The following is a 25031-nucleotide window of genomic DNA, read 5'->3' on the forward strand; positions in this document are numbered from 1 at the left end:
TTTTTTGAGCTCTGATGGATTGACTGTCCAACACTGAGAAATATCTTCATAATATTTACTCAAATACTCCAGGAAATGAATGCCTCCAAATGGCAGTTTCAATTTACACCCTCTAAAAAGTTTTCCTTTGCTCCCACATGCTCTTCGATTTACATCATGTTTTCTTTATAGCCTTTTTAGTTTTCACATAAAAGGAAATGCTAGATTGTTGGATACTGCTTACGCTTACACCAGCATGGTTGACATATAGTTGGGTATATTTAAAGTTGAAGTCAGAATTATTATCCCCCATGTTTTTCCACCCAATAAAGTGACATTTAAAGGCTTAACTAGGTTAAATAGGTTAACTAGGCAGATTAGAGTAATTAGGCAAGTTATTATGTGTTGATGGTTTGTTCTGTAGACTATAAAAATAATTCAAGCTTAAAAGGGTAATAATTTTTACCTTAAATTTTTTTTTTTAAATTAAAACTGCTTTTATTCTAGCCAAAATAAAACAAATAAGACTTTCTCCAGAAGAAAAAATATTATCAGACGTACTGTGAAAATGTCCTTGCTCTGTAAACATAATTTAAGAAATATTTAAAAAGGAAAGAGGGGGGATAATAATTCTGACTTTAAGTGTAGGTGAAAAGACAACTGGAAGTTTGAGTCAGGAAGAGCTTCAGTAAATGAATGTCCTATTGATCAGATTCGATCTTTTATTATCTCCATAAATTGAAGAGGAAATAGTTTGAATTGAAAATGTTTTTTTTTTATGGCACACAATAAAACAGATTGATGTAGTTTTATTTAAGACAAAAAGAATAAAGTGAGATCTAGAAGAAACATTCATTCATTCACTCGTTCGTTTCCTTTATTAATCTGGGGTTGCCACAGCGAAATGAACCGCCAACTTATCCAGCATATGTTTTATGCAGCATATGCCCATCCAGTTCCAACCCATCCCTGGGAAACATCCATACACACTCATTCACGCTTATACACTATGGACAATTTAGCCTATCCAATTCACCTGTCTTTGGACTATGGGGGAAACCAGAGCACCCGGAGGAAACCCATGCAAACACGGGGAGACCATGCAAACTCCACACAGTAACACCAACTGACCCAGCCAAGGCTCAAACCAGTGAACTTCTTGCTGTGAGGCGACAGCACTACCTACTGTGCCACTGCGCCGCCCTAGAGGAAACTTTTACTCAGAAAAATACTTTTGCTGCTTGTTCAAGCTGATTATTTAAAATGAGTTGAAACAACACAGTTATTGAGTTCTTTTGCAGTTTTTATGTTTAATCCATTTAAATTTGCAAAAGCAATTAAAGAGCACCTATTTTACCCCTTTTTCAAGATTTAAGATAAGTCTTTTGTGTCTCCAGAATGTGTCTGTAAAGTTTCAGCTCAAAACACCCATCAGATTACTTATTATACCTTTCAGAATTCTGCTTTGAGCACTATGTAGCTGTTTTTGTTTCCTGTGCCTTTAATGCTAGTTCTCCTCGCCCACCATTCCCTCGTGCCTGTCAGAATGTGCCTCAAACTCCGGCTCGGCTGCATCAGATAAACAGCATAGTGACAGACATGAAGGAAGCAGATCTCCTGTAACGTTTGGGAGAAATATTACAGTAAGAACTTTCCCAATGAAATTTGTTGTGGAGTTAATGAGTCGATGAGAACGCTGAGCCACACACAATGTTGTTAAAAAGTTCATGCATGCTCACACACACACACGGACACACTCATTTACAGGGCGTGTTTAACTTTGCATTGTTTTTGCATGGCAAATGTGACAGGATACATGTTACGCTTTTTCTCAAATGCTAAAACACAAAAGACAATCCTCTAAAACAAATGACCAGTTGTCTAAACACATTTACTAAATCTAGCCACCATTTTCCAATATTATAAAAACATTTCACATGAAGACAATTTACAAAACACAATCCTCTGTTCCCATGAATCTTAACACATTTTTCCTTGCTAAAACACAAGTTGAAAAAGAACTCTGCTCATATTCTCAAATGAAAGCTCATGTGATGCAAAACGCTTGACACAGTCAGCAATATTTCAAGAGTTCCCACTTAGATATGCTTGGCATTGATAGCAGGTTTGGCATGCTGTCTCGAGAGAGACCCCAGAGCTCAGAAATATTTGAGCCCAGGGCTCCCGCCCGGTCTACAAGCATATCAGGGGATCCGAGATCAGGTAGGTCTCGATCGCTCCCCCTTTAGAAGGGGAGAAAAAGGAGGAGATGGGGTGGAAGGGGGGATTCTTCCAAAAAGAAGATAGAGCAATAAGGAGAAAGTGATCCATTTATATTAAGCTAGGATCAGTCTGATTGAATTATTACTGATTACGGATGAGTGGCCAGCAGTGCACAATCATATCATGCGCTCCTCTCGGAATTAGTTTATGTAAGTTCACTTGAACACAATGAGCACACCTGGCATCATTCATTACACACAACGACTCAAAATTGAAGACACTAGTTGCTATTGCTGTGACCACATGTATAAAAGAAAACTCAGAGTGCACAGTTTACTGAAAATTCCAAACAAACACGATGGATGAAGGAAGAGTCAAGGGAAAAGGAATTTGAATCAGAGGAGAGAGAAGAACTGGCCATGGAAAAAGAGGAGCAGGCAAATGAGGAAGAGGAGGAGGCCAACAAGTGAAAGGAGCAGGTCCAGGATGGAGAGGAGAAGATCCCCCAAGACAACCTCGCACCATTATTACGGACAAAATGTGAATAACAGTCATTGACAATGTCATTGTCCATGGCATGACAATGGCTGAAGCAAGATTAAGGGTCCGTCCGAACCTAAGTGGATTCACCGTGGCCACCATAATCAGGGCATTCAGACAACACAACAGGTATTGTACTCTATTGCTTTCTTTGTCACAATACAATTTTACAAGACTGTGAAAGTAGTCTATTGTTTTCAGATCAGTTGTGATTGTGAAACGTGTCAATTGACAAAACTTTTCTTTCTTTAGAGTTGAATGAATGCTATGTTACGTGCAAGTAAGTATACTTCCATGTTCACAGTATAGTTAGAGGGCATACTGTGTTGCTCTGTGGCCTATACATTACTTCTGTATAACACTGTGCTACCTGATTGACTTCCACGTTATCACAGTTGGACGCGATGGCCAGACCTCATGAGTACCTCTTCCTGGATGAGGGCTGGCTTCAACCTGCAGAAGCAAAGCCAAAGAGGCCGTAACATCATTGGCAAAAGGGGGGGTTAATATTACTCTTTGTGAGGCCATGGGTTAGGAGGGGCTTGTCCACCAGCATGTTGTACTTGGGTCTTACAACACCCAACATCTCCTCACCTTCCCAGAGGATCTAAAAGACATCCTCCTAGACTGCCAACAACACCATTCTGGGCCCGCACATCGCATTTATGTGTCCATTTGGGACAATGTCCGCTTCCACAGAACAAACCAAATCAGAGAGGAGTGCACTACCAACAGTAACCACTTTTTAAACGTCTGGTTGCCACCCTACTGCCCTTTCCTGAACCTCTAAAGGTCTTATTCTCATCGTGGAGATGGAAGGTTTATGGCAGACAACCATACACTAGAGAGAACCTCCTAAGGGCGATGGAGCTGGTCTGTGTTGACATCCCAGTGGAGGCCTTCCAAGGATGGAATCGCCATATTAGGGTAATTTTCCCACGGTGCCTGCAAAAGACAACATAGCCTGTGATATTTTTGAGGTGATGTGGCCCGATGCAGCTCAGCAACCTGATGCCACACTGTGATTGTGGTGTGTGTGGTGTGAATAAAGTAAATAAAAAAAACTTTACACCATGATGATGTGTTCAAGAGTACTGTTGTGTGCAACAGATTCTGTTTTTGCATTGAGTTGTGTTACAGTAGTGTACATTATATTCTATAGATTTATACTCTTCATATGAAACTCACAATTCTAAATGCCTAATCCTCTGCAGAGATCTAAGAAGATATGTTACTGTAAAGTTTCTAAAAATACATGCATTGGCAGTTATAAAACAAAGAACCTTCTCACAAATTGAGCATTGTGTTTTCAATTGTTTTGCTGTAGTGTGTAATGATGTGAATAGTGTTTACATTTTTTAAAACTTCAAGCTGCTCTTATTGTGAGTTTAGAAGTGAGAAGGTGGGGTTGTGTTTATGTGGGTTTAGAAAAGGGTGTTGTGTTTAGTTATTGGGGAACATGGAGGAAATGTTTGTGAAATGTATTTTAGCATTTGACAAAAACTGTAATATCTACTGCTGTGTATATCCGATATGTTCATTCATTCATTCATTCATTTTCTTGTTGGCTTAGTCCCTTTAATAACCCGAGGTTGCCACACCGCCAACTTATCCAGCAAATATTTTACGCAGTGGATGCCCTTCCAGCCGCAACCCATCTCTAGGAAACATCCACACATACATTCACACACACACACACTCATACACTATGGACAATTTAGCTTATCCAATTCACCTGTACCACATGTCTTTGGACTGTGGGGGAAACCGGAGCACCCGGAGGAAACCCACGCAAATGCAGGGAGAACATGCAAACTCCACACAGAAACGCCATCTGAGGCTTGAACCAGCGACCCAGCAACATTCTTGCTGTGAGGCAATAGCACTACCTACTGCGCCACTGCTTCGCCATCCGATATGTTAATGTACAAAATAAACCTGATTTAACGTCCACAGCCCGGGATGGATTATTATTATATCTTTTATAATCTTTATCTGTTGGGATAAAGACAATAAAATCATTGTAATTCAGTACAAACATGCACTGCTTTAAAAAGTTTTAAACTCGTAAAACTCATTCTTGATCTCATTTGATGATGATTGATGATCACAGAGAGCTGAACAGATCTTTTAATCCCAGTTGCTTTGCGCACTTCCTGTCTTGTCCTACGTCACATTGGGGTGGGCCTCAAAATGGGAGAAATTTGGATCCTATTTTAACATCAGGAAATTTAAAAAAGAGACTTATTGTCTTTATATCACCCCAGTATGACTGTGGTCACACTATACCTACTCACAGTTTTTGTCCAAACAGCTTACAAAAGATTATTTTCATTATAGGCGCCCTTTAAGTAAACTTAATAAATTTGTGTTGGGACAGCATGATGGAACTTTGTGGAACTCAGCATTTCTACAGTATTGGGTGCTGTATTAGAGATATGCTATAGACTTGGTCATTTGCTAAAAAATAAAACATTTTTTTGCCTTTTGGTCATGGCCACAAGTGTTTTCATTAAATAAAACTGAGAAAAAAAAAACTAAAACACATAATAATTAGGTTTTGATAAATAATTTATGTGCAGTCAAAGTCAGTTTTATTGTCAATTCAACCACATACAGGACATACAGAGAATTGAAATTGTGTTACTCTCAGACCCTAGGTGTATGTCACAGCGAGGCCAGGTTCTCCCCACTCACAGTCACCACAACCAGTTAGATCCCCATCACCTGAACTCTAATCATCAAGTTCACCTGCACGCCATACCCGCTCATAAATACTTGCATGCCCCTCACTTAGTGTACAGCCTCGTCTAAACGAGAAGGACAAAAACGGTCAGTCTATTTAGGGTCAGTCATAAATTGTACTTACCTTGTCTGCTCCTTGTATATCTTGGTATTACCATGTCTCTTTCTAGTGTGTATCCCTCCTGGTTGTGTGTCTCCTAATCCTGTCTGTCTCATCTTCATCATCAGTCGGCAGTTCACTCCATCATGGCTCCACTGCTCTCCTTCTGCAAGATAAAAGACTTTACCTGTTTGACATTTCATCTGTTTACATCATTAGTGACCATAAACTGTTTACTTACTCACTCGTCCTCGTCTACATCCTCCTCCTGTGACAAACAGATAATATTAATACAAAAAAATAGATTTTTGAGAGAAATTTACAGTAAATTACAAAGAAATTATCTGGTGGAGAAGGTTGATCGCATACTGTACATGTGAATATGCGGTTGGGGGGGCGGATTTGCGCTGGCTCTTGCAAATGTCTCTGGGGCCATCCTAAATGTATGGGCCCTTAGAATCGTCCTTATCCCCTCACCCCCCATTATAATTAAAATGTATTATAGTGCAAAAAGCTTGTAAATTTGATAAAGTGACAATGTCTTAATAATATACAGGGCACAAGCAAAGTTCATGGGGAAAGTAAAGCTAATAGCAATATAATATAATAGTTGTCACTTCAGCTCATTTAATAGAATGAACATGCATAAAAACATGAACATGCATAAAAACAAAGTAAACTTATTCATAGTGAGTTTTATTATTATTATTTTGGCCTAACCCCTCCTGTTATTTTCTGTAAATAAATAATATTTTCTTGTTAATTCTCAGTGGTTTGTGTTTTTGCTTTATATTTTGGGGAGCGAGCGTGTGGGAGAAACAGGGATAATGTTTGTAATCCCTGTTATCTTGTTACATTTTGGATGAACTTCTTTTTGATTTAAGGATTTTTAAAGTTAGTTCGTATTAGCAGTGCATTATGAATAGTTAATTTGGGCCAAAGTAGGCTAAATCTGCAACACTTTTTTTTATTCTGCCATTAAGAAAATTTTAAATAGAATATCTTATACCAAGGAATTTATTTTTGTTTTATTAAACATTCTTGCTGTTTTTTGTGAGAAAATAACCACATCACACACTAAAAACATGTACGTGTTACTGTATATTTTGGAAACAATATATGCAGTGCTCAGCATATGGGTACACCCCCCACAAATCTCTCCTTTAAATGAATATTTTCTATAGGATGCTTTACAATATTGTACTTTTACATATACATTGGATCAGTCAGTACTGAAGCCAAATCTGAAGCTTATCTAACAAAATAACTTACAATAATGGTTAAATTAGTAGTCCAAATTTATGGTAGGGAAAAATGTTAAATACAATTTTCAAAAATAGCAAAAATCAAGAGAAGCAAAACATATATACAAGTTTGTTAAAATTTTATAGGTTGTCATTTTTTTTGCAATATTCTGCAAGAATTTAAATGTATTATCTTTCTATTTCTAAAGATGTTCTGTGACTAAAATATTATTTTAATAAATATATGTTTAATAAATCTCTTTAGTTTAAATGCACCAATATTTTTTAACCTATATTCACTGAAGAATGGATAAAAAATAGTCATTTTCAAAATGGGGTGTACACAATTATGGTGAGCTCTGTATACTAAATTATACCATATTTTGGAAACAAGGTTGTAAATATATCTGTAATCGGTTTTGGCTGTTCATTTACACAACAATGACGTGTTCGGGTTCTGAAAAGTTATACATACATTAATGCCAGGCCAGTATACAGTACTTGACAATGCCAAAACTGACCTGGCATGAATAATACACTTGTTCAATTTTTAATTGTTTTTTTATTTCCATGTGAACAGGTGTTGTTGTGTTCACAATGTGAAAAAAATGCAAGTGTAAAAGATTTCAGTTTTAGTAGTTTGTTGTTGTGTAAACATACCCTCATGCAGTATCATTATTGGCTCGTATTATTATCCCCAAAACAAAAACAGTAATAATTTAGTTTAAAAAAGCAACAACTTTATATTAATAATTATATTTCTTGGCTTGCATTAGGAATATGCTATCTTCTTATGCGTCACCTATAGTGTGTTTTAATCAGTGTACAATTTGTATATTATAAATTTTTGTGCAAAAATATATTATGAAGCATTGAACTATAAATAATTTAGTGTAAACCACTGTTTGTTTTGTTTGTTTGTTTGTTTTGCATAGTTATGAGTACGACGGGTGCTACAAGCAGGAGTACAGTTTGTAGTGAAACTAGTTTAGACTGAGGGCAGAGGAACATATCCTGAGCAGAAATGAAGTGGTTTAACTGAACGCTGTAACCTTGAGAGTCCGGCTAGAGTTACAGGTGTACTTCCTTTCCCAGGCTCAAGAGGAGGGAGTGCAAAAATCTCTGCGGCTGAGGAAAGATGCAGCCAGGCCTGCTATTGTCATACACACATTCGCACACAATGAGTCAGGCAGGTAAACGAGTGTCTCTCCACATCTGGCGCGAGTGAGGGAAAAAGAAAGAGCGGTGAAACCAGAGGCGTCTCGCTGAGCTCACCTGGGGATGGAGCGCCGTTCAGACTTATTCAGGTGTGAGGAGGGCTGTGTTGATTCCCCACACATACTGTACACACACACACACACACACACACACACACACACACACACACACACACACACACACACACACACACACACACACACACACACACACACACACACACACACACACACACACACACACACACACACACGCAGATACATGATACTTCCTCTGGTCCCACATCCCAGCATGCTTCATTTCACACGAACAACTTCTTGCCAAAACATCAGTGCTATGATTAGATGTACTCAAACGTACGTATTAATAGTTTATTATATTATTTGGGATGTTCTTAAATGCATAGCTCACCGTCTTTGTGGAAGAGGGAAGGAATTGTTAATGGAAATTTCTCTGTGTGTGTGTGTGTGTGTGTGTGTGTGTGTGTGTGTGTGTGTGTGTGTGTGTGTGTGTGTGTGTGTGTGTGTGTGTGTCTGTCCTCCTGTTACGTTTTTTTATTCACTTTCAAATAATCACAACGTGCTTTTTAAAGAGAGATTTATTCAATAGATATTTAAATAATTTTAATTACTAATTTATAATATCTAATTTCTTTGATCTTTTCCATCATTAAAGTACATACAATTTTTGGTAGTTATTTCGTAAGATAGCTTTCTAGTTTTTAGTGTCATATAAAGGCTTAACTGGGTTAATTGTGTTAGCTAAACAAGTTAGGTTAATTAGCCAAATAATTGGACAACAATGGTTTGTTTTGTAACCAATAAAAAGCGAATGATTTCTTTTTAAAATTATTTATTTAACATTTTTACAATTAAATTATACAAACATATCAAACAACCCTTATAGAAATAACTCCACAGAAGGGAAATATAAAAGAGGTACTAAAACAAATCCTTGCTTTTATTAAACATTACTATTTGAAAAATAAAATAAGTAAATAAAATGAAAAGTAGGACTGATAAACAGTATGGTGTTGCACATTATGCCTCTTATAAGTCAGCCTATGTACACGTTAAAAAATGTTTGCTACTTGTTCAAAGTACTTAAATGAGCGGAAAAATCACAATTGTTGTGATTTTATTTGGGACAACTTAATTGTTTTGTGTGTAATCCACTTAAACTGATTAAAGTTATCTTAATCGATTGTGTTTGAACAACATAAATGAATTGTGTGGAAGCCTCCAGGTGTTTTTTTACATTGATAAGTTGTCTTAATTGATTTTTGTTTAGACAACATCAAATAATTGTGTTTTTATTTATTTATTTATTTTTATTTATTTTTTTTTTTTACAGTGTGTCTGTTATTGGCTTTCAAATAGGAGGGAAACCAACCAAAATTTCCATATTAATGCAATTCAAATGAGGGCTCAAGATCCCTGGGAAAGTCACAGGGAAATAACTTTCTGTTTTTCAATTTTTCTGTGTAGCTCAACTTTTTTTTTTTTTTTTTTTTTACATTTATCTGAATTCCTATTTTAGTGGGTTAATTGCATTGTAGTAATCACATTGTAATCATTATCAGAAATAATTGTCAGTAAGCATAGTAGCAAAGCTTGTTTTGTTAATTGAAATAATGAAATGTATTCAGTTTGATGATTTTTTTTTTTTTACATTATCTGTTTTTTTTCCACATACAGATCGGTTAAATGCTTGTGAAGTGGCTCTCAGGGCAGTTCTGATAATTTCATGTGTTCATGTTTCAAATGGCAGACACTGTAAACCGCATGAGGGTCATGTGTGATTGAGCATGTGTACAGTAAACAAAGCACTGTCTGCACCATCCATTCACACACAGGCGTGCACACCATTAATGAATCATATTTAAAAAGTCTTTTCTATATTAATATTCTAATCCAGTGACTCATTAGTTTAAGTTTACTGCACAATTTTTATAATATTCATACAAAAATTACCAAGCAAGAGATTCAGAATTATTCAGCTAATTTTTATTAACGCATACTGTAATTCCAACCATGTTTTATAATAATCAACTGTACCATAAATATAATCAAAGTATCGATTATTCTTTGAATGACACAATGATGAACTGATGCCAGAGAAATGCAGAGCTTGTCAAAACGTATCCGTATTGTTACGAACCAATACTTTTTTAACTGTTGTTTTGATTTTTGCATTCATCTAAACATGGCTGTCATGTTTGTTATACTTATGCAAAGGTATTTCCTACTTATTTAGTTTTATCGTGGGATTAAATCACACAAATTCTCTTGCACTGTTTGTTGCATGTACACAAGCGATAAGTTGCTGACTAAATTTAATGGCCATTGGTGTCACTAATTACTGAAGTATGTTAGAGATGGTGAGATCACAAAAATGTTTTATATAACTTGTATACTTGTGTACTACTTATATACTTGTGTATATAAGTAGAGCATCTCTTGAATTGATGTTATTTGCATAAAAAGCAGACGAGGATGCTTTATACTATGCTCCATCAACTAAACCCTTTGTGACCATCTTCTAGCTGCTGTTTGCAGTCTTCTTGCGGATTGATTTCAGCAGCAATGTGATTATCCTCATCACTTTAGTGTCCACAGCCTCTCGTTTCTCAGCGCTGCAACCCTACACTAATATAGCTAGAGTTTATTTCACCCGTTTATTTTTACTGGCAAATGTCTTCCGTCTTCATTCCTCCCACTCCTTAGCCTTCCATTGTTGGAGAGGAAGAACCGAGAGGATGAGAGTTTTGCTAAACGTGTGCTGTTGGAAAAGTGTTCTGGCTTTCCTCTCCCTCAAACTCTTTCTTCCTTGCCAAACATGCTGTGTTTAAAACCACTATATTTTGTGTTATTCGTATTGAATGATAATGTAATGTAAATCACATGACAACCCCCCACACTCGGTTAAATAGCATATTTTACTTGACCAAAATGCAAAGTCTGCTTTGTTTATTAACCAGAAAATTGTAATATTTAGAACAGGATCATTTGATAACATATTTTAGAGTTTGCACTTATATTGCTTGATAATAATAGCAGGTTTGGCATGCTGTCCTGGGAAAGTAACCCTGAAGTTTCGAGATAACTGAGCCCAGGGCTCCCGCCTAGTCAATGAGCATGTTAGGGGGTAGGAGATCAGGTAATTCTTGAGAGCTCCCCCTGTTAAAGGAGGAAAAGGGGAGATGGGGTGGATGGAGGGATTCTTCAGAAACCGAAGAAGTTAAGGGAAAAATACTAGTTGGGCTATTTGTAGTGAGTTTGGAATGATCCGCTTGGGTTAATAATGATTAAAGACCAGACCAGCTGCGATCAATCATATCCGATGCTCTTCTCAAAATTAGTTTGTGAAACTTCATTAAAAAAAAACTACTAATACTAGTACTAATTCGTAATAATTTTTAAATGTTTATGTTATTACACCCATATTTTCAAATGTTATTTTCACAAAAACGGTTTGAAGCATTAAAACTAACAGTTGCACTTAGCATGTTTATTAGTATAAATAAAATCATTAATTCATTTTTCTGTGTCAAATAAAATCACAATTGTAAATTTAAACTGATGCTGATTGTTGACGTGAGATGGGAGGGACTTACATCTTAGACCCAGGTATCTTCCTATTTCAAAGTCCATTATAAAAATTTACTATGCACACTCAAAAAATGGCATTTGCTGTTTGTTCGAACTACCTATTTAAAATGAGCTGAATCAACACAATTCTTGAGGTTTATCTGGGGACAACGTTGTTTTATGTTCACTACACTTAAGTTTGTACAAAATATTAGATTAACTTAATTGCTTTATGTCATCCTAACCCAAACCGACTGTGTGGAACCCAGCAGTGTTTGTTTAAACTACTTCTTTAAATTAACTTGATTAACAACACCTTTTTTTCAGTTTTTAGGGAAGACAACCTAACTGTTTTATGTTCATCCACTTGAACTTGTTAAAAACAAATATGTCAACCTAATTCCTTCATGTTGTCCCAACACAAACTGATTATGTAAGATGTTTTTACATTATATGTTAGTTTTATAGACTTTAAATGAATAAACACTGTTGACTGTTTTTGTAAATTGCACAGTATTTAACTGTAATATGAACTGTCTTTTACTGTAGGACAGTTATGCAGAATGTAACTGTATTTTAAAGTTGCATTATGAATATTACTGTATATCTTACAGTAATGGAATACAATACTGTAAATGCACCTACTGAAAGATAAATGGTGCTGTAAATACAGTATTCTTGCTGATTTACAGTACTTACAGCAGCAGTTCGCCAGTAACTTACTGTAAATCAGCAAGATTTCACAAGAAATTGTTAACAGTGTACCTTTTTTAATGTCATAACATTTGAATAATATTTTCCCCTAAATTACACTCTTTAAATAAAATTGTAAACAGTTTGATTTGTTAAGACTTTTGTTCAGTAGTAGTAAACTTTATTGTCCTTGACAGGAAGTTTGTCATGGGCATTGCCATATTGCTGCAGACATTCACTAAAAACAAGCAATAAAAACAATACAAAATACAACAGTGACAAAATTTATAATGCTAATAAAGATAATTAAGACTCTTGTTAAATAAACCCACTGAAACTGGTACACAAGATCTCGGTCCCACTTTATATTAAGTGGCCTTAACTAATATGTACTTACACCGGAATTAATAGTTTGTCACTTATTGTGTAAATACATGTATTTACTGTGTACTTATGCTTAATTAAATACATGGATGTAATTACATCTGTAATTAACTTTTGCATTTACATTTGTAAATACACTGTTGACCATCCCTTAATCCACCCTTAAACCTACCCATGCCACCAAACCTGTCCATAACCCAACCTCTATCCCAACTCAAAAGCACCACAAGTGTTCTCAAATACATGATAAACACTGTAAGTACATTGTTTGTATTTTTTTTATGTAAGTACATAGTAGTTAAGGACACTTAATAAAAAGTGGAACCAAGATCTCTTATAACGGTTTAATCAACACTTTGGGACTCTATATCTTCTACCAGAGGTAAGCAGTTCATAATGTGGAAACAAAGACATGAGTTGGAACGTTTACAATCCTTTTCACCTGATTGAGAACACAATTCTCATATAAAACTTGAGGATTAAAATATTCATTACAGAAAATATTCATTAAAAAAGTGAGAGCAAAGTGACAAAAAACAAATACAAATAAGAATAATGCATCACAGTTTACATTCATATATTAAGCAAACAAAACATTGATAACAATTTTTTAATCAGTTTTCAGCATTGATGATAGAAAAAAAAATATTGTGAGCAACACATGAAGCATTATGTGGCACTGAAAACTGAAAGAATAATGCTGAGAATTCAGCTTTGTGCTCACAATAAAATATGTTTTAAAATACATTTAAAAAATAGAATACAATTTTTTATTGCAATAAGGGTTCACACATTACTGCTTCTTACTCTAGTTTTGATCAAATAAATGCAGGTGAGCAAAAACAACTTATTTTTAGAAGATGTAAACCTTGGAATCAAACCTATTATCTTGAAGTTTTTATCGCCATGCGCCATCAATTCAATTCAATTCAGCTTTATTTGTATAGCGCTTTTACAATGTAGATTGTGTCAAAGCAGCTTCACATAAATGGTCATAGTAACTGGAACAGTGTAGTTCAGTTTTTAGTGTTTAAGTTCAGTTCAGTTCAGTTTAGCTCAGTTTAGTGTGACCATCACTCGAAATGCCTTTACTACGAGCTTTACAGTGCAATAGTGTGCATTTTACAACTTTTTGAAGATGTCTAGTAGGCCAGACTGAGTCAATGTACTGGATTTTGTGTGGATTCAAGTTATCATTCGATATCTGCAGACTATAGATGATCTCCATCAAAACCAACACACATATACTTCTACTGACCGGAAAAACAGATTAATTTATTGAAGTTGCACGTGTCAGTGCTTTTCATTGTATCCAGCAGAGGGAGATAAAGGTGTCAGTCTCTTGAGAGTTCAACGATAGTGCTGAACACACTGTGTGTACTAATGCCAGACGTGTCATTCAAAGGTCACTCGTTGTTCTTCCCTGAACAAGAGCCCTTTAAGAAAATGAAGTTGTAAAAACAGGTTGCAGGAGGTCAGCGCTAACATGTGTTTGGCAACTGGATGTCCTGTTGGGCACCTGAAAGACTGGCTGAGCGGCATGAGAAAGGTGTGATGCTTCCTGCTTCACAGTGTGTTCAGACTTGACTGTTCTGGCAGCTGCTCTCTTCGGCTTGGATGAACTCTTGATGACATTCGTCTGAGTGTAATGTCTACTCTGACTGCATCCATATTCACACACATGCATTCTGAGACGGTGACCAAATTAGTGCAGGTGGGAGAAAAGCCTGGAGGCGTGAAGGCTGATGGTTTTGGGTAAAGACGTAACAAACTTTAATAGGACAGACCCAGCAAAGCCTGCAAGACCTGTTAGACCTAATTGTCAGTGTTCAGGAACAAGGACATGAGACGGTGTATGTCGTTTGAGTCAAGCCAAATCATTTATAGAGCACATGTACGTCTGGAAACATATTTGTACAATGAAAGTACTGTATGTGTGTGTGCGTGTGTATGTGTGTGTGTGCATGCTCTTCTCAGGTTTCCCAGTCAAATTATTCAAACCTGGTGTCTGTTTCATAGCAAGTGACAATGTCTACACATGAGATGAATAATGATGTCTTTGTCTGGTGTGTTTAAATGAGTCTCTTGGCATCAGTGATTGACATATTACGTTTTTTCTGAAATTCTCAGCTAGAGCTTGACGCTGATGCTAATATTCGTATTCAATGAAATGACATTTTCTCAGCTAATAATGTAAACTATTTAGGGATCACTGTCCTTTGGTATATTACTATAAAATTAAACATTAATTTAGCTGAGGCCCACTGAATGTCTTTGGGATGTGCTGGAGTATAGAGTTTTAGCCTCGATTACTGTGTGCATTTGTCATTGTTTTGTGTTGACAAGCTTATAATGTGACAAATTTAACACTGAGGCATCCATTATCTACTCCTGCAGATCTCAAATTTTTCAGTGGCGTTTGGGTCAATTTGTGGTCAGTTCATGTGTGAAAACGAACCCTTCTTTAACAGTTTGAGCCCAATGAATCTTGGCATTGTCATCCTGTAATATGGCCATATGATACGCCTTCTAGTATCTTCTGACTAGTAGTAAGTAGTAAGAGAGGATTGTTTCACATGTGCTTCAGTTGAACTGCAATGTCTTCATCTGTCATGATACATTAAAGAGGTTATGGAGCAGCCTGTGTCAGATATTTTTCCCCTTTTTTTATTACTTGTTTGTGAATAGCTTATGCCGAGTTCAGACTGCATGATTTTCAAACTAGTCGTGTCACAGATGTTTTCACACTGCATGACTATCTGGGCTAGCGTTTCGTCGCTGCTTTGTTTACACTGCAAGATGGTTCGGCGGCATGGACATTCACATTGCATGAATTTACTATAGGGAGAATCGCCGACAACTTCGTCCAAACTACATCGCACAGCCAAAAACATGTAGTATATCTTTAGTTATTAACTACATAATGAGAAAGAAGCCTTTAATGGGGTAGAACATGTACATGTTTGCTCACCTGGGTTTAAAGGGAATTAGCCATTTCTCCTAAACGTTGATAATAAACTAATTTCTTTCTGTATGAAATCTCAAACAGACACGGTTGCTCCTGAGTCCTGTCAAACCTCCACTAGTTTTTCCTCCATTTCGTGGGTCCAAATAAACCGAAAAAGAGCGCTTTTACCTTCTCCCCCAGCCTCCCGCTGGCCTGCAGCAGGTATACACACACGCACACACAAGTGAAAGCTGCTCTCTCATTGGCTGTAGGCGATCGCTGATGTTATTTTCAGTAAAAACTCAATTCACACGGCATGATTTGAATCGCCGACAGCTCCAGATATTTAGCATGCCAAATATCTCACAGGCATCGGCGACTCCTCGGCGATTCTCTCAGATCGCGTCTTTGATCGTTCATACTGTGTGATTGTCACTCACGTGCACGAGCAGCGATTTGCCTGTGATTTCAGGCATTTGTCGGCAATTTCTCAAAACCTGTCGGCGAGCCAAAATCGGGGCTAAAATCACGCAGTCTGAACTTGGCATTAGAGCAACTAAAATAAAAAAATGGACTTTTCCCAATTTCCTTGATTTTTTATGAAAGCCTGTTGATTTTATGTGAAGGACTTGAATCTGTAACAATCTGGCTGTTGCATTCTTTGACATGAAACAAATGCTTATAATGTTCAGTTTGTGTTTGAGACAACATGTTTGACGTGTTTTATTGTTGAAATCAAAGCATAAATAATGGCACACTTTCAGTTTTATTTATACATTATATTGTTTATTACTGAAAATATCAGTTTAAGTTTTTTGTTAATTTTTCACATCAATAATTGCCAAAGTGGATATCAAGGTGGACGACACAGTGGCGCAAGAGTTAGCACGGTCGACTCACAGCTAGAAGGTCGCTGGTTTGAGTCCCGGCTGGGTCAGTTGGCATTTCTGCGCGGAGTTTGCATGTTCTCCCCATGTTCGTGTGTGTTTGCTCTGGGTGCTTCGGTTTACCCCACAGTCTAAAGACATAATGAATTTAATAAACTAAATTGGCTGCTGTGTATGGGTGTTTTCCAGTGATGGGTTTCCCAGCTGGAAGGGCATCTGCAGCATATGCTGGATAAGCTGGCGATTTATTCCGTTGCGACGACCCCTGATGAATAAAGGGACTAAGCCGAAGAAAAAACTTTAAATTAATTAATGAATTATATCAAGGTCTCATAATGCAATATGAAATTGTAAAGAAACAAAAAAGAATAAGCAAGAGGCGGCACGGTTGTTCAGTGGTTAGCACTCTTGCCTCAGAGCCAGAAGGTCGCTGGTTCGAGGCTCGGCTGGGTCAGTTGATATTTCTATGTGGAGTTTGCATGTTCTCCTCGAGTTCACTTGGGTTTCCTTGCAGCAAAATATTTGACTGAGTATCTGTCAGTTATTAAATTAAATTTGTTAATAAATTTAATGAATTTGTACAATAAGCTCATTCTAAAAACGTAGCCCTATCTATACATTTTTGACGATTGTGAATTACTTATTGTAAGAATGGCTGCATTTTATCTTTAAAATGAAAGCTACGAGCCGGTATGATGTCGTTCCTTTTTGTGCTTACTAGCTGACCGCTTATCTTTGGATATATGGCTTCCTGCTGTTACCAGTTTGTCCAGTAGCTCGTTATGTACATCGGCAAACTTCAGACACGATGATGGGGTTTGAGTACGATGACAAACAGTTTAGAAAAAAGGTAAGACAAAAACAAACGCCAAAAAATTAAATAAACAAATAAATAACAGTGAGAATGTGTCCAAATCTGAAAACATGAAAAAAAATCCGGCGAGGCTTTTCTTTTTCTGGATTGCTTTTTTAAACTGTCAATGGTGTTTAGGGAAATGGGTGGGCAGGTCAATGGGTGCTTTTGAAAACACTATTGGTTGGGTTTAGGGAAGGAGGAGGATGGGTCAGTCGATCAGTCAGTCAGTCAAACAGTCAGTAGACAGCGGCCTCTGGTGGATTTACACAAGAAAAATAGGTATGAATGGCACTCGTGAGAGAAATTTGAGATCTCAAAAAGCGTACACAGCGGAAAACAAAAACTGGCCAAAAATGTTGCTCCTGGAATGTATTTGGTGCTCTACAGTAGTGTATATAGCGGTATGTTTTCAGAATGAGCTGAGTTGAATTTTTATATTCGTTAGTGAGAAATACCCAATTTGATCTCAAGGCTCCGGCAACTGTCACTGAGTTACTATGGTTACTACTAATGTTCGGGGGAAGCACATTTTTTTGAACTGTGATCAAATCTGATTGTACTTATGCATTAAACGATTTTATTGCACAACCTCCACCCAATCAGAATCAAGAATTTCAACTTTAAATTAATATTGATTCAGAAATGATTAAAATTGAGAAATCACAACCCAGTCCCAGTGTCAAAATAAACAAAAAGCTTATCAAATTTCCAGGCCCACAGAATTTTCAATCCGGATTTGAAGCACTTGAGGATCCTAATGCTGAAAGAGCTCACAGAGCTTATAGGCTCTTGTATTAAGGGTGTTGACAGGCCAGAGCTCTGTCGTGTGTTGGAGTGACGGCGAATAGTTAATGACTACCTGTACAGGTGAAAGCAGCTGTGAAACCAGTCTGAAGACTTGCACTGACATCTTCTCAAGAGAGGACGGGCAGAGGCTGATAGGCCAAAACTTCCCCTAAAAGACAAAGTAAACAGCAGGGTTAGGATGACAGCACAAGAATGCCAAAAATTCTCTTTAATGGATCCATCAGTGCTCCTCAGGGCAGGTCAGTGAGTGGGAACAGAGAGGTAAAAGTGAAGGGCTGAGCTTTTGGAAGAACTATACAGAAAAGGGAGGATGGAGGGGTGTGATGAGAGACTGGCGGACTGTCAAAAGCATCCACAGATGGAGGTGGGCCTTGCTGGATATACCAGAGACGGGACTCACTACACAGTTACTTATTGTTCAAAGGGAAACTGCTTTCAGTAGACCTTTCGAACACAGTCATGCTCGCTTTGCACTGCTGACAGATTTATCTTGGAGGACGTTAGCGAAAGGCTTAAGCTTTTGAACTCTGCTGTTGTGCCAAAAATATTACTCAACTGTGGCATTACATCATTAGGACTTTGTATTTTTAGGTGGTTGCAATGACTATGTTGGCAAATTATTAAGGAACTTTTTACAAAAAAAAACAACAACAACGACGTGCTTAAGTTTAGAGTAAACTTGCTTGTATGTTTACTGTTAATGTGATTTGAATTTGTAACAAGAATAGCAGCCTTATTCTAGGATTAAGTGTAAACACTTCAGTCGTAATGTGTGCGTAATTGTCAAAAACAAAAAGACTTGCTGAAATGCAGTTTAAAGTGAATCATAATTCAGCAAATTGAGGTCAAATCCGTGGTTTTTGTCCAAGCAAATCTGCTATTGTAAGAAATATAGCTGCAATTGTTGACAATTGTGCCTGACCGCCAAAGGAGGATATCCCATGTTAATGGGGTGTTAATGGGTTTCTTTATTGCTAGGGTAATACCATTGAACACTTTCTTGTATTTAGTGACACTTTAAAGAGACAAAGTGGAGCTATTATGTACTGATTCTTAAATTACACAGATTCCTAGGTGGCACAGAGCAAGACATATATTTGATGGGTTTACAGAGTAATTGGTGTAACTGGTTTTGGTTTCTCTGACCTCTGACCTTTGCCCGCAAAGGCTAAGATGCACCTGCAACTGTGTGTCATGACCCATGTAACCTCAGGCTCACACACACTTTACTTCAACAGGCGAATACTGGTCAACAAAAAAAGGGGTCACACTTAATTTTAATGGTCTGTTTGTTGAATGTAAGTTACATTGCATCTACATGCCAACTAATTCTCATTACATTATAAGTAGACTGTTAGGTTGGGGTTGGGGTTAAGGGTTAGTGTAAGTTGACATGTACTTGCACAGTTTCTTATAGTCAGTAAAATGTCAGTTTAGCAGCAGTCTCAACACATATTTAGTAAACAGTCTACTAATACTCAGATGAGCCATCAAAATAAAGTGTTACCAAAAATAGCAGTGAATGAATTCTCTTTTCCTGTCTATAATGCAATAAGATCACAATTGGGCTTAATATAAGTGACCTAGCTAACTCAAAATGTAAATGTCGTTATTATTTACTCTCATGCCACTCATAATTATAACCAGGGATGGGCAAAAATACATTGAAATGTATTTTAAAATAAAATACCAAGTACAGCAGTGCTACGTGTATCAAAATAAACTACTCAATACAGCAGTCACAAATGTATCAAAATAAATGTATGTATTTAGCATTTTGAAAATACTACAAAATACTTTCAAAAGGGAGCATCACTTTTTTTTTCCACAAAACTTCCATTAATAGACCCATTGGATCAATCCCTTCACTATTAAACTGATTTAGTAAAGTAAACAATTATTGATAACAGCAGCTTTTCTTTGAGCAAGTTTAAGTCAGCTTCTCTGCACCTCATTCATCTCTACTGTACATGAGGAGGTATTCCAACATTTTTTTTTTACTTGTATAAGTTTTATTCAGAAAACTTGCACTATTTATGAGTAAAACTTTTTAGTTTTATTCATAAAACTTGTTTTTATCTTTGATTTTTGTACAAGTTTCATACAGAAAGTCCTGTCCTGAAGATCACTGTAAAAACAATTTAATGCAGATAATGAATTGGAATATAGTACTACTGTATATCTATTGATGGTGAAAATTGCCACCATCTCTTAACAGTTTTATTTTATTTATTTTTTTACATTTTTGCAATTAAAATCCTCAATAATCAATATGAAATCATGATTTGTGAAAACTACTATAATTTCCAGTTTTAGTCATTTCCATAAATCTTGTTTTTTTTTTTTTTTTTTTTTAACTATTGTACACTTTAAAACAGTATATAAAACACGATATCTAAAAGAAAATCGAAAGTCTTTGATCACTAGAATATTATTTAATTCTGTCTGTTTTTAACCTGCTCCTGAATTTATCCATACCATTTTAACTGTTACTTTCTTTGGTCACATTTTTTTTGATGGTCCATTTGTTGAATATAAGTTACATTGCTACAACTAATTGTTAATTGCTACAACTGTTACAACTAATTCGTTTTAGATTATTAGTAGACTGTTAGGTTGGGGTTAGGGTCAGTGTAAGCTGACATGTACTTGCAAAGTTTCTTATAGTCAGTTTCTTATCATGTCTGTTAAAGGAGCAGTATCAACAAATATTAAGCAGACAGTCTACTAACACTCAAAAAGACCATCAAAATAAAGTGTTACCCTTTCTTTATATGTCATGCATAATTTCCATCCAAACTCCAGGCATTGATCAACTTCATTCATTCAGTTTCTTTTCGGCTTAGTCCCTTTATTAATTCGGGGTTGCCACTGCGGAATGAACCACCAACTTATCCAGCACGTTTTTATGCAGCGGATGCCCTTCCAGCTGCAACCCATCTCTGGGAAGTATTGATCAACTTCTTCAACATTAATCAATTTTCTAGTCTGATCTCAAGCCTTGGCAAATAACTGAGAAAACACCAATCAAATGATAGGGGTCTGGATGCAGACCTGATGCAGTGCAATCTGGGCTGCATCCAAAGTTTTTTAATGGCTTCACCTAACCCTACCCCTCACAGTGACGTCACTTGCTACATTTGAGTGTATTGCGTCTGACATTGCATCACTGAGCGATGTAATCTCAGCTTGCATCATAAAGGCTGCATCCAGATACGATTGAATCGAAGACCACAATTTTTATGTCATCATGTAGACTTCTTACAAAATATTTTACAGTACTTTAAAAATCCAAAATGCTAACTTATTCTGATACAAAATATTATTTTGTACCTATTTTCACCAACCCTATTAAATACAAACTCCAAAATACCATTTAAATATGTATTTGAAATACTTGTATCATAAATACTGCCCATCTCTGATTATAACTCTATGTCATTCAACTTATATGTTGTATTCCAAGTATAAAATTTTTCTAATAAATTTTAATAAAGCAGTTTTAAAAACATTATGTGACAAATAAAAGTAAATATTGTGGTTTGTTTACATAGGATGATTAAACAATAGTTTTAAAAAAATATTCCAAATTTAATAAATAAATGTGCATGATGATGTTCAAATGTGATTTAAAAAAATTATAATTCATGCAGGTTTGGAACAAGAGCAAGGAAGTAATTGATGACCACATTTAAACATTTGGCTGAACCACCCCTTTAATATATTGTATTTATAGGATTTAATAGTAATAAATTACATTCATGTTGTAGTTGTAGTCTATTTATAACTCGTGTGTGAGCACAGACCTAAAAATGCTTCTTTTTTAATATAAAATAAGATTTATGGCAGAATACTGTGGAAAATGCATAAACCATTTGGTTTGGACCTTGTACCAAACTTTCTTGTAAATTGTGTGTGTTCACATGGCAAGTGTCAAAATATTTTCATTTATTAATTTTCCTTTAGCTTAGGGCCTACTCACACTATGCCATCCGTACCGTGCCCAGGCCCGTTTCCCGGATCGTTTGAGAAGTGTGAGTGTGCTGAATCGGGCTCAAGTACCGTTCACTTGGCCGGCCCTGGCCCGGTTGGAAGAGGTGTGCCTGAGCGTGGTTCACTTGGGCTTTGGCGCGGTACGCTTGTGTGTGAGTGCAAAACGCGCCTGAAAGCAAGATGTGACTTTTAAGGGACTGTTTCATATGGATTTATTAATCATTCTTACTGTTCAGTGAACGCAAACTGCCGTAGTTTATTAAAGACGCAAACTCCTCACTTCACGACAGCTGGGCGGCATCAGCAGACCTCCTCATTCCTGCAGCACGAGGGCTTTATGATTGTTTATGAGCGCCAAAAGTGGCGGATCTGTTCGGCGAAATATCTGACTGCGTGTCCCCGCATCCCTAAGGACTGTTTGGCGAAATATTTGACGGCATATCAAACGACTGAAACGATATAACTAGAGAAATCTCCACTGTGCTGCTGAGTGAGAGAGCGCTTCTCACTGAACAGCCCAGCTGCAATGACGTAAGAGTGCCGAAACCCGTTTGTGGTGTGAGCGCGGGCCGTTGGGGGAGACGGGAGGGGGGACGAGCGTGCTTTGGCCCGGTTCGAGGCAACTGTACCTAGTGTGAGTACGGCCTTAGTTTCTATTTCAGAGGTTGCCACAGTGTGCCACCTCAAAACATTTTCAAACTTCTGTATTATTCTGAAGGAAAAAAGAAAACTAGACAATGATAACATTTTGTCCACACCACAAAGATTCATGAAGGCACCCATCAGTAGAATCACTTTATTTCGGCAGATGAACGCTAAAAAGATTGATAGTCAAATAGAATCCAATCTGCTTTAAAGAGTGTTTAAAGTGATAGACCATAAGACTATAGCAGAGAGAGATATATAATCGCTAAAATGAGCAGATGAGGTGGTATTCATGGTGTAAGTGTTTGAGTGATGAATGAGGAGTAATGGGTGTTATTTCCATGTGTGTGAGTGTTTATGTGAGTTTGGAGTGAGAGAGAGAGAGAGAAGCGAGATGTGGAAGTTGATGTTCCTTTCCCTCAGGGATGTGACATCCCTGCAGAGGAACAAAACCAGCACGGTATTAGTAACAGGATATGCTGCTAGCGCAAACTGGAAACTTGTACCTCCTTATCTAGAGGGCAAGTGAGTCGTTTTGTATCGCTTTCCCATACATACCTGATCCGCCCAATAAGGTCCTGTTTGTGTCTGTGAGCTCTCAATTTACTAGAAATTCCCCGACGATCAGCCTACACACAAGGAAACAATATGACTTTCAGTCTCACGCTGATTTCTGTTACTGTGACTGTGACTGAAATCATCAATATCAGCTAATTGCTTCCTTAATTATTATTGTACAAGTAATACAATGACATACCGAATGAGAATGATCAATAATTCTTTAAATTTCTGGCAGTTAAGTTTTGTTTCTTGACATTCTGTAGCAGGGTTAGCCTGACAGACAGCTGTGTGTGACCTTGAATGCCTGGTGTTGTATGCCTTTTTGTTGTCTTAATTTCCTGATTAGTTTTATTATATTTGTTTATGTTGACAAAATGTCACATCTTATAAGACACTGTGATGTATAGTATACGCACGTTCACATTTGTGAGGGAGCCGTAGGTGAAGACATGGAGGCGGAATGAATCCAAAAGCTGGAGGTTTATTTAAACAAACAGCTAGCATCAAACAAAGGCAGAATCGTGATCATAAACCAGGCAACGACAAGCAAAGTCGTTTCCAAAATCCAAAAACAGTAGTCAAAAAGGCAGGCAAAAAGGTCATAACACAATGGCAGAAACAGCAGTAGGGAAACCGTTTAGTAATACTTCGCAAAGAACGGACATAAGCTGTGTCCTTATATATGGTGGCTACCAGGAAGTACCACCGAGGAAGTACCCAGTCAATATTTGAGCAAGAGCTCCCTCTGGTGGGCGGATGAATGGTAAGCTGCCATATTCGTTACAACATTAAAGAAAATTTATATTTTAATTGGAATTATAAATTATTTTCTGTACTTTTTTACCATTTTAAAGAAGATGCAAACTTATTTTACGGGTTGTAAACATCCAGTCGAAACGGCATTTTCTTTATAGTTTTTAATTCACACAAAAATGAAATCTTCAGTCAGTCCAGTCATTCAGTCATCTATATTCCCTTGGCTTAGTCCCTTTATTTATTAGGGATTGTCACAGCAGAATGAACCGCCAACTTATCCATCATACTTCATTAAAAACCCATTATCATGTTTTACTCAGTGGATGCCCTTTCAGCCGTGACCCAGTACTGGGAAGCACCCTTATACTCTAGCATTCACACACACACACACACACATACACTAAGGTCAACTGTGATTACCTGATTCACCTATACCACATGTATTTGAACTGTGGGGGAAACCAGAGCACCTGGAGGAAGCCCACACCAGAGCATGCAAACTCCACACAGAAATGCCTACTGGACGAGCCGGGACTCGAACCAGTAACCTTCTTGTTGTGAGGCGACCGTGCTAACTACTAGGCCTCCGCCAACTCACTCCAATCAAAAAGTAATTATTATTTACACTTTTTAGTTTGTGCAAAATTGAAACCCTCAGTCAATCCAAGTTATTGATGACCTTCTTGTTCAGTAGTGATTCAAGTGGTACTTTGGCAGTTAACAACAGCATATAGGGCTCTATTTTAATGATCTAGGTGCAAAGTCTAAAGCACATTGCCCAAAAGCATCAAGGGGATGTCCGAATCCACTTTTAATATTTTAAAGACAGAAAAATACAGTTTGCATCATGGCACATGATCTAT

General features: G+C 37.0%; 1 long non-coding RNA gene across 3 annotated transcripts in view; it reads right to left on the reverse strand.

The window, feature by feature from the left end:
- Positions 1-9569: 9569 nt before the first annotated feature.
- Positions 9570-25031, reverse strand: part of LOC141377138 (uncharacterized) — a 58198-nt gene continuing 42736 nt past the window's right edge. The window contains exon 4 of one of the 3 annotated variants that reach the window (XR_012389174.1): positions 9570-18361. This is a non-coding gene — a long non-coding RNA (uncharacterized lncRNA). The remainder of the gene's footprint in view (positions 18362-25031) is intronic. The other 2 variants (XR_012389173.1, XR_012389175.1) reach the window with 2 other exon arrangements.

This window comes from Danio rerio, chromosome 13 (assembly GCF_049306965.1).
Source record: "Danio rerio strain Tuebingen ecotype United States chromosome 13, GRCz12tu, whole genome shotgun sequence".
Classification (NCBI taxonomy): Eukaryota; Metazoa; Chordata; class Actinopteri; order Cypriniformes; family Danionidae; genus Danio; species Danio rerio.